The following is an 11,391-nucleotide window of genomic DNA, read 5'->3' on the forward strand; positions in this document are numbered from 1 at the left end:
CCGGTGATCGGGTCGTCCCCGCCGCCACGGACGGGGCGTGGCTTCTGCCGGGTGTGGGCGGGGCCCTGGCGGGCGGGACCCGGGTCTGGGCTAGGCTGGCGGGGTCCCGGCCGGTGCCCCCCGAGCCACTAGCAGCCCCGGGAGGGTGGATTCGGAGGCGCGGGGAGTGGAGGCGGCCCACTGCAGGGCTGAGCGTCGCAGCGTGCTGTTTTGGATGAACGCTCCCCCAGATCCCTGCCATGAAGCCCGCAGTCAGCTCGGCGGCTGATGACAGCCAATGGCTGACGCGGACCTCGTTGAATAAATGGCTGCGTTTGCGAGCAAACGAGTAACGTTCCCTGCACGCTCCCCAGTTCGGATATCGCAGCGTCGTCCCACCGTGGGTACTGGTTTTGGTCCTTCGGCACGGATTCCGCCCCCGCCGAGTTAGAAAGCCGGCCTCAGGCCGGAGGAGGACTGACGTGTTCCCAGCGCCGCAGGAGACTGAGCAGGAAGGACGGAAACCCTGCAGGCGTGCGCGTGACCTGCTGGCCCATCCTGTGTCCAGCACACCGGACCGCAAGGAAGCCGCAGGCGCAGCCCCGCAAGTGCCCCTGCTGAGGCTGGCCCTGAGTGGCCCAGATACACGGGGTGGGTCCACCTGGGTGCAGACCTGGCAGGCCCTGTGGGGGGTGGAGGCGGGAGTAGGGGTGCTTCCTGCAGTGGTGTTTGGACTTGATAACAGCAGAGGGCACCGCTGGCATGAGGGACAGGTGACTCCGATGACGCTGCACCACCACAGCTGCACATCCAAAATCTTGGCGCTTCAGCAACTCCGAAGCCTGAAACCGACTCACGTGTTCGCGAACGAATAAACGAAATGCGGTCCATCCATGCAATGGAATAGCGCTCAGCCTTAGAGAGGAAGGAAATCCTGACACATGCCACAACGGGGATGACCTTGAAGACGTTATGCTGAGTGAGATAAGCCAGTCACAAAAAGACAAATACAGTACTGTGTGATTCCACTTACGTGAGATCATAATCTGGAGCAGTGAAATCGTAGAGTGGAGTGGGGGTTGCCAAGGGCTGGGAAGTGGGGAATGAGGAGTTAGTGTTTAATGGGGGCGGAGTTTCAGTTGAGGAAGATGAAAAAGTTTTGAAAATTGGTTGCACAACAATGTGAATTGTGAATTGACACTACTGAACTGTGCATTTTAAAAAGGTTAAGTTTTGTGTTCTGTATTTTACCGCAATTGCTTTATTTTTTAGAAGAGGCTCTGGTGCAATCAGTCTGGGGTGTGGGTTGGCCCTTGGGTCGTTCAGAGCACCCAGGTGATTCTAATGTGCAGCCAGGTGAGAGCCAGGTCCCCGAGGGCCTCCGCTGCTCTGCCTGTCTGGTTCCCGTGGGCTTACAGCGAGCGTCCCACGTATCAGCAGCCTTTGCATCAAGGTGTTGAGTGCCCTGAGCAGAGCTTCCCTCCTGCGCCTGCAGCTCTACCTCCCCTTCCACGTGTTCCCCTTGGGATCTTGCCTCTTAGAAAAACCTGAGGCTGCGTGGTCCGTAGTGGAGAGGTGGCCTCACATCCCTATCTGTGTGCCTCTTAAATGCCCGCAGGGTGCAGTGCAGCGTCCACAGAACCAGCAAAGCAGGAGGGGGAAGGACACATAATCACTGGCCATGCTCTGCCAATACCATCACCCCCATTTCTCAGGACCCTGAGACCAGGGGGCCTGGAGCTGTCCCCAAAACCACACAGCCCACAGGTGGCTGAGTTGGGCTCACACCCAGACTGTGCAGCCCCACAGCCTGCCTCCCCCTCAGACCTCACCTCTCCAGAGCCCCTTTTCTTCCAGGTCCTCTGAGCATGAAAGAGCCACCCGCACAGAGACACTCAGTGGCCACTGGAGTTGAATCCACTTGGTCACATCTCCTACAAGCTGCAGGGCCTTGCCAGTGCCGTCCCAGCCGGTATGCCGGCGGCAGGACCCGTGCAGGGGGCTGTCTATGCCCTTCCAGGACCCCATAGCTCCTCCCGTTTCCCCACCCCTGCATTTCCTCCTACCGTAAAATCACCCGTCGCCTCCTGTTGCCCCCTGGAGGCTCAGGCCTCCCCCACAGCGGCCCCAGTGGCCCCTCCGTGTAGCCTAGCCCAGTCTTTCTGGCGGAAAATGTGGCAGTCTAACTAAAGCATCAGAATGAGTAGTCCTTGATCAGAAATGCCTCTTCCAGGCATTCGTTTTCGGGAAGTGATGAGACGTGTGACAGATTCGGCTACAGTAGTACTGGGTAAGCATCATTTTGTAACAAAATGTCCAACAGTGGGCCTTCTGGTTCCGGAGGTCTGAGGAGGGGCTCCCATCCCTCATCCCTCCTGTTGGAGGGAACTGTCTGGAAGCACAGCAGGCATATGGGGGGCTGGAAACCTGAGCCCCACAGCTGCCGGCTGGTGAGGACCCTGCCGGGCCTAGGTATGCCAATGCTGCTGCCGCTCAACCCCACAGCTGTCTCTGGGAATTGGGCAGAAGATGTCACCCAGACAGGGACCAGAAATGGGAATCTCTCCTGGTCCTGTGGGCCTGTGTTTGGAGCGTCTCCTCCCAGGGGGCCCAGCCCTCTCCTTTGAAGGATCTCCTCAAGCAGGGCATCTGAAGGTTTACCAGGTGAGGCCGTGAGATGAGGGCAGCTGGCCGAGCCTCCAGGCTTTGCCCTGGAAACACCTTTACCAGCCCCTGCCCCACAGACCCTGTCTCAGGCCTTGGAGCCCACCCGTGGAGAGTCAGGTTGTCTGCCCCAAGCTAGGGAGCCAGCTGCACCTCCTTCCAGCTGATCCACTAGATAGGGCAAAGCCTCCAAGCATCAGCTGCCTCCCTGTAAAGTGGGCTGGTAATACCTACCTCGCAGGCTTTGTAAAGACCCCAAATCCCATAGGAAGTGCCACAGGCTTCTGGGCAGAGAGAGCCTCAGCAAACAGTGGCATCAGCGCCATGGCGGCTAACTCTCACGATGGCAGAGCTCTGCTGAGTGAAGCCCGTCCCACCTCCAGCCTCCCACCCCACCCCACCCTGTCCCAAGTTGAGCCCACCTTCTCTGCCCAGCTAGGAACAGAGCAGGGCTCAGGGGCAGAGGCAGTGTCCCAGCAGGCCCTCAGCTGGGCCCCGCGGGGCTGGGCAGGGCGCAGGCAGTGTCGGTCTTCTCGTAGCCCTCAAAGCCTCCCTCTTCCAGCCAAGCCGGCCTCTGCCTGGATATGGTTTATCCTGGCAGTGGAGGCCCCAGGGGAGGACCGGGGAGCCCAGCAGCGGGGACTGCAGAGGACAGTGTGAGCCCTGGGAGCCCTGCCAATGGGGTGCCCTTGCCCAGTCCCCCCACAGGTGCCACTGCCTCGCGTGGTGTGACCAAGAACCCCACGGGTGTCGGGAGGCCACGGTGCTCAGTGAGACCGTGCATCCTCTGCAGGGGGCTGCGTCTCTCCAGGCAGCACCCGTGGAAGGCACCTACTATGTGCTGGTCACTGCCGCAGGGGGAGGAGTCAGAGGTGAGGAAATCTCAGTCCCAGAGCAGGGACTGGCAGCAGAGGCCCGAGATTCTTAGAGACTCCTCGACCCCAGGGGGACCAACAGCCCAGCTTGCCCATCACTGAGCGGGCTCCAGAACACGGGGCTGGCAGTTTTCAAAGCAGGGTGAGTGGAGACCCTATCCCAGCTCTGGGCTCCTCTCCCTGCCTGTCCTACTATGGTGCTGGAGTCTCTGAGCTGGCCCCACCATGCCCTCCTAATGCCAGGTTAACGTCTCCTGCCATACCAGTAGGTGTCTGTCACTCGGGCTCACAGACTCCTTCATGTCTCCTGAATGCCCATGTATAGACTCCTGGAGGAGCCCGGGCATCTGAGGCCCATCCTGAGAAGAGCCCCAACCTCCTTCCCCTCCTCCGGCTCCCGGGCTCCAGCCTAGAACCTGACCCTCCAGGGCCAGCATGCTTTCCCTGGGGTCTGCGCACGAGGCTCCCTCCCTCCCACACCCCTGTCCTGGTGACCTCTCTCTCCTCACCAGATGTCCCCCCCACACCCCCTGGCAGCCTTACCCGGCCAGCCAGGGCCTTGGCTCCAGGCCCTCCCGGCAGCATTCTCTCTCCTCGCCTGACTGCAGCTGCCAGAGGAGCTGGCCTATCTCTCCTGGCAGACGCTTAGTTTCCTCGAAAGTGGCCTCTGGTAGGAGGGGTATTTTGATTCTCTCACAGGAGCTGGCCCAGGCCTGAACCAACAGATAAAGTCTTTCAGGCTCTGAAATTGACAAACTGCCACACCGGGGCACCAGGGTCCTAGGGTTCGGGGGCAAACAAAGCTGGACACCATCCCATGGAGCCTACAGACCAGCACTGAGGGGCCAAATGGCAGCCCCCAAAACAGTCCACAGCCTAAGCTCTGGAAACGGTGAATGGGACCTTATTTGGGAAAAGGGTCTTTGCTGATGCGAGTAAGGATCTCAAGATGAGATGGCCCTGGACTGAGGGCAGGCCCTGACCCAACAGCAGCTGCCTTTACAAGAGAAAGGCAAAGGCAGACTGGAGAGAGAGAAGGCGGTGTGGGGACGGGCTGGAGAGTGCAGTGATGTGGCCACAAGCCAAGGAACACCTGGGGTCCCCAGAAGCTGACAGAGGCAGGAAGGACCCTCGTGCAGGGGGTGGGGTCGGGGAGCGCAGCCCTGGGGACACCCAGGCTTCAGACAGGTTTGCGGTGAATTGTTTCCACAGCCTCACGACACATACAGCCAGTAAAGAAACTGGAATTACAGTCGCTCCAGGCTGAGGACCAGCAGGAGAGCCGGGGCTGGGAGCCACACGGAAGGTAAGAAGACATAACCCCCTTGGCCCCGTTACTCAAAAGCACTGCCTTGCTAGCATTTTCTTTTTCAGGAATTTGTTTCACGTTTGGAATATATTTTCCCCTGGGTTATCAGCAGAAAACAGCCTAATGGGCGCGTCGGTGGAGTGGAGCCTGTCACCTCGTCCAGTGCCACTGCAGAGCCCTCGGCTGTGTCTCCTGCAGAGGTCACACTGGGGTCAGAACCGGGGCTGCCTTGGGCATGGGCCAGCCGCAAGGCTGTTTCTGAAACCATAAAGTCCGAGAATGCCCTGTGTTACAATTCATAAATGGCATTGTTAACCGACGTGAACAAAGCCAGCCTTCATTGCTTTGTTCAGTGGCCCATTTGGTGAAGCACTTAAGAAGAGCCCTGGCCAACATACACACATCATGGTTTTAATTACATCCTGTGAACTTATTTTTCCAGAGAGAAATATTTCTCAGGGAAATGTCCATAAAAGCAACGTTAGCAGAGTGTGATGGTGTGTGTGTGTTTCCTCTAGGAAATCTGTTTAGTTTAAGTCCCAGCTTTGAGCGCCACTTTTTACAAAGACAGGGGACCTGAAGAAGGCTGCCGACCGCCCGAGAAGGCCGTGTCCCAGCGGAGAGGAAGTCCCCCCGGCCACTCTGCCCTTCGTCTCTCTGGGAACCTGCCCCTCTCTCCTTTTCCACATAGGAATTCTGAATTGCTCTTGGAAGCCCGAAGTGGGCTGGGATGTTCTGTAAACCTGAGACACTTCTGCCCCACCCCCTAGCTGAGAGCCCCTCTGTGGCTGGCATTTCTCACCAGTGTGAAAAGGGCATTTTTGAAAATGGAATCCTGTTTTCATCGCTGTAAGGAAAGTCACAACTTCAAACTTTTCCAGTAGTTCCTGTTGTCCATTGAAAACATTTGTTGGAGAACTAGGCATTCTCCCCCAAACTGCTGGCATTGTTTCTTAGGTTGCCCCTCCGTTGTTAAGGCATTTAACCCCCATACCGATACTGCATCACCAAACGTCACTTGCAGGTCACTGCATCACAAGCACAATGACTCAGGGCTGGGTACTTTCTAATCTCTTCGGTCTCTGGGTCTCCTGCTTCCAGGACAGGGCTGGAATCAAGGACTCACTCTGGACAGACTGCCGGACCGACTGACTGCCGGACTGCCAGACTGATGGACTGACTGACAACTGACTGACTGCCGGACTGACTGGCTGACAGACTGACTGACTGCCGGGTGACTGACTGCCGGACTGCCGGACTGACTGACAACTGACTGACTGGCTGATGGACCGACTGGCTGCCGGACTGACTGATGGACTGACTGGCTGCAGGGCTGATGACGGGAGGAGTGCATTTTTAAAAGGAAAATAAGATGTCCCCATTACACCAATCTAAGAAATGACCTCTTTTCCTTTCTCTACGTAAACTTCATGTCCTTATTCACAGGCATATAAAGTTACAAAATCAGGATCATGGTGTAGACACACATTTGTCCCCTACTTTCCTTTCTGTCGTGAACCTAATGATGCATTTATCTATATGGAATTCCTCAGGCTCTCTCAGACACAAGCAAAACAAGACGTGGTAAGAAAATCAATCTCCAGGAGCTACAGTTTCTGTACTGTGGGGAATTAGATGCCTGATGGGCCTCCTGGTGGAAACAGCTAAAATGCGGAAGAAAACGTAAAAAGAGGCCAGACGCAAAGAGAAGGCAGAAAGCTTGCAGCTTAGTGGGGCCGGGGCAGGACTCACCTCAGACTCTGCTGAGGGCTTGAGCTTCGACCTAGATGACTGCACAGGGTGCAGAAACCAATTTAGGGCAGGACTCTAACACAAAATGCTCACACAGAGCTGGCACCCGAGGGAGCCTGCCCTCAGGGTGAAAAGTAATGAGAATAAGAACAACAACAACATAGAAAAACAAAGCACAAATAACCTCATTTTAAAAACAGGCAAAATGGCTGGGCACAGTGGCTCACGCCTGTAATCCCAGTGTTTTGGGAGGTCAAGGTGAGAAGATCGCTTGCGCTCAGGAGTTTGTGACCAGCCTGGGCATCCCAATAAGACCCTGACCTCTACCAAAAGAGAAAAAAAATAGGCAAAAGACTGGAATAGACATTTGACCAAAGAAGATATGCCATTAAGCAATAAGCATTTGAAAAGATGCTCAACATCCCTAACCTTTAGGGACATATAAATCAAAACCATAATGCAGTAGCATTTTGCACCTCCACTAGGGTGGCTACTATTTAAGAGAAAATAGAAAATGACAAGTGTTGGCAAAGATACGGAGAAACTGTCACTACTGCTGGGAACTTAAAATGGTACAGGCACTATGGAAAATGGTATGGTGGCTACTCAAAAAATCAAACAGAATTGCCACGTGATCCAGCAATTCCAAGTATATCCAAAAGAATTACAAGTAGGGACTTAGATGTTTTTATGCCCATATTTATTTATAGCAGCATTATTCACACAGCCAAAAGGTGGAAGCAACCCAAGTGTCCATGAGTGAATGAATGGATCCACAAAATGTGGTTTATCCACATCTAGAATATTCGTCACTCTTAAACAGGAAGGAAATTTTGTGATATGCTACTATGAGGATGAATCCTGAAAACATTCATGCTATGCAAAATAATCCAGACACAAAAGGGCAGATGCTATATGATTTCACTCCTGAGGTATCTAGGGTAGTCAAACTCATCAGGAGAAAGAAGGGCAGTTCAGCCAGGGGTTGGGGGAGGGGAAGCAGGGACTTCGTGATTAATGGGTATAGGGTTTCCATTTTCAAGATGAAAACCTTCTAGAGATCAGTTGTCCAACAAGGTCAACACACTTAACACTACTGAAATGTACACTTAAACATGGCTGAGGTGGTAAATTATATATTATGTGTATTTTATCACAATTAAAAAAATTTTTTAAGATTACATTGAGGAGGAGGTAGAGGTAGAAGTAACAAGAACTCAAATATTGGCTCAGCAAAAAGCCTGCTCATCTCAACCTTAGCCCAGGCTGGGCTCACAAGAAGTTTAGTCAGAATCCCACCAAAATTCATATTTTGGTGTTCTGAAAACTCTCAAGTATAGAACCTAAGTGACAGGAGTTCTAGGTTGCTGGTGCCCCAAGCAACTGGCAGGAGCAAATATAGTTCCTTTCTACAGACCCCTTCAACCTGGGCCTCAAAGAATTCCCACAGATAAAGTTCCAAGAAAAATGACCTCTCATGGGGCAAAAACAGCAAAGTAAACATGGAAGGAGAGTCAGCAAAAGGGTCCTTCACAGGCTTCAGACACTGACAAGACACGGAATATGAAGCCACCGTCCATCCGTCCAGTGCTGGCTTACTGAGCCCTGTTCAAGGAAATGGACACAAAAGTGAGATAAATGGACAAAAGTCTCTGCCGCCGTGGAGTTGACACACCTGCACCCTGGCGACGCACACACATGAGAAGGGCGCGGGAGCACCAGGCTGGGGAAGGCGTCAATTTCAACTTCAGTGTTTAAGTAGTAAAAAGCGGCATGAAAATGTGAACAAGGTTGGTATGCAACAAGATAATAAAAAAAAAAAAAGAAAAGAAAGAAAAAGAAAATGTGAGCAAGGGCCAAGAGACTTCACAGAAAGAGCCAGTATATTTGAAAAAAGATTAGAACTTCTAAAATGAAATGAAAACAATGGTCAAAAAAAGTATGAAATGGTTGCAGTGAAAAGCATATTAGAGATATCTGAAGAGGCAGCTGGTTGTGGACTTCAAGACAGTGCTCAAGAAATCATCCTGGCTGGGCAAGGTGGCTCACACCTGTTATCCCAGAGACTCAGGAGGCTGAGGTGGCAGGATCGCTTGAGGCCAGGAGTTCAAAATCAGCATGGGAAGGAGAGTAAGACCCGATCTCTACAAAAAAACAAGCTAGCTAGGCATGGTGGCATGTGCCTGTAGTCCTAGCTACTCAGGAGGCTGAGGTGGGAGGATCATTTGAGCCCAGGAGGTTAAGGCTGCAGTGAGTTACATTCCCACTATTTTACTCTTTCTGGCCTGAGTGACAGAGTGAGACCCCATCTCTAAAAAGTAAATGAAATTTAAAAAACAAAAAACAACAGAAAATCAAACACTGCATGTTCTCACTCATAGGCAGGTGGTGAACAATGAGAACACATGGACACAGGGAGGGGAGCACCACACACTGGGGTCTGTGGTTGGGAGGACTAGGCGAGGCACAGTGGGGGGTGGGGAGCTGGGGAGGGATAACATGGGGAGAAATACCAGATATAGGTGAAGGGGAGGAAGGCAGCAAACCACATTGCCATGTATGTACCTATGCAACAATCTTGCATGTTCTTCACATGTACCCCAAAACCTTAAACAATAAAATATATATATAAAATAAATAAAAACAAAATCATCCCAACTGTAGGACTAAGAGACAGAGACAGGAAAATATAGACAAGAAGTGAAGGATGTGGTGGCTGGGGTAGGAGGGTCCAAGAAGCATCTGCTCTGGAGTTCAAGAAGGGAGTCAACAGAGAAGAGAGGAGGCAATATTCAAGGAGATAGGAATGACATTTTTCCAGAGTTAGAAATCGGGTATCTCATTAATAAGTTCTTAGCAAGATTTAAATAAAAGCACATTTCAACGCATGTTGAAGTCCTGTGACTACAGGATGCCAAAGAAAAAGATTTAAAAAGCGGCCAGAGAAAGAAGAGAGGTCACACAGGAAACAAATGTAACTGAAAGCCAACTTCTCAACAGCATCAGTGGATGCCTGAATGCACTAGAATGACATCTTCAATGTGCTTTAAGAGATCAATTGTCATCCTAGAATTCTATACCCAATGAAACTATCTTTCAGGTATGATGACAAAATAGACAAAGTTTATTAATAAAAGGCACTGGCAAAAGGTGGGTCTCTTGGTGGTCACCACCTGCCAGGAAGCAGATCTTAGATGATTTCCCAATAAAGCAATAGATTAAGGAATAAGCTTTATTAGGGAAGTGATAGCAGAAGGAGGCAGACAAATACTTAGGCAGATGGGGGCAGGTCCCCAGTGAAACCTCACCTTCAAACCAAAGACAGTTTAAAGCCTGAAAGCCAAGCTACCAGTCTTGGATAAGTCCATGGATCAGATTGAGAACCTCTCTTCCCATTTGGTGTGCTTTCCTCTGATTGATCCCCACCCTTCACCTATTTTACATATGCCTGCCCTTCCCTAATTGGTTTTTTAGTGTCATGACCACCTTTGAATGGTACCTTTGTTTTAGCCTTTTTTGCATACTCACAAACCAATCACCCACACACCCCCATTCTGAGCTCATAAAAGCTCCAGACCCAGCCACACTGAGAGAGAGACCACATGACCTCTAGTGGGAGACCATCCTCAAATACTATCTCCGTTGAAAGCTGTTTCATCACTCCATAAAACTCTCCACAATTCTCATCCTTCAGTTGTCAACATAATCGCATTCTTCCTGGATGTGGGACAAGTACTCAGGACCTCACTGAACTCAGGTACAAAGAAGGCAGTAACACTCTAGCCCTCTACCCTCCCCACCCACCATTAGTGCCTAGTGGCCACATCCTGCAAAAGGGAGTAGTGGCAGGGCCGGGCCAGCCCCAGAGCCATAGGCCAGAGTGGGGTAACAGGACTGACAGAGCTGTTAACACACCCTCATTTGTCAGGCTGCCGGCAGGCCTACAAGAGCTGTTAGCACACTGTAACACGCCCTCTGGGGCTTCAAGTTTGCAAGCTTCCCTGTCTGGGTGCCACTGCGTTCCCCTCATCTGGACACTAGAGTTCACTGCGGGAGTTACTTGTGACATGCCTGGTCCAGCCACAAGCCCCACACAGAGCCCACTTCTGTGCCAGTGCTTGGAGCAGCCAGCCGGACCCCATACTCACTTGCCCACACACACCCTCCAGCCAGGGGCTGAGCACGCAGTTGTGGTGGCCTCGGGATCTGCGCCAGAGTGCAACCAGGTGCAGCCCAGCAGACTGAGCGGGTGGGGCACCTTCTGTGGCGAACCTGGGGCCAAGTGAGCCCGGGCAGAGGTGTCACTGGCTGGAGGTTTCCAGCTGGTAAAGTAGCCATGAAAAATCCTGCATCAGAAGCTTACATGGCAAGTGGCAGCAAGAGACACAAAAGCAGGGAGCCTCCAACCCCCACCTCACCCTGTTCTGCTCACACTGAGAGCTCACCTTCCAGGGAGAAGCACTGGCCCCTGTTGCTATCCTTCCAAGGCAAACAGGAAGCGACCTGTTAGGAGGGGATGACTCTCTAAGGCAGCAGCAATTGGGACTTGGGTGCCAGCTGTTTTCGTTGCTGCCTGAGAAAGCCAGCTGCCCCACACTGGGGCCCCAGGGGATGCCAGGCTTGCATCACTCCCTCCCACTGAAAGAAGGCAGGCTGAGTGGGGGCGGGGTGGTTTTAACTGACTCTCTCCAGGCCACCCTGAGCGAGCTTCTAGGGCTCCCTTCAGACAATTCTGCTGTTGCATCCTGTATCCCTTAAAGGAAATTCTTTTTTTTTTTTTTTTTTTGACGGGGGTTTTTCTCTTTTTTTCCC

At 52.5% G+C, this 11,391-nt stretch overlaps 1 long non-coding RNA gene across 1 annotated transcript; it reads left to right on the forward strand.

Moving 5' to 3' along the window:
* Positions 1-30: 30 nt before the first annotated feature.
* LOC116551571 lies at positions 31-1,197 on the forward strand. The gene is made up of 2 exons (XR_004269003.1): positions 31-461; positions 492-1,197. It is a non-coding gene; the product is annotated as an uncharacterized LOC116551571 (long non-coding RNA).
* Positions 1,198-11,391: the final 10,194 nt, after the last annotated feature.

This window comes from Sapajus apella, unplaced genomic scaffold, assembly GCF_009761245.1.
Source record: "Sapajus apella isolate SASKATOON/1434 unplaced genomic scaffold, GSC_monkey_1.0 scaffold10, whole genome shotgun sequence".
Lineage (NCBI taxonomy): Eukaryota > Metazoa > Chordata > Mammalia > Primates > Cebidae > Sapajus > Sapajus apella.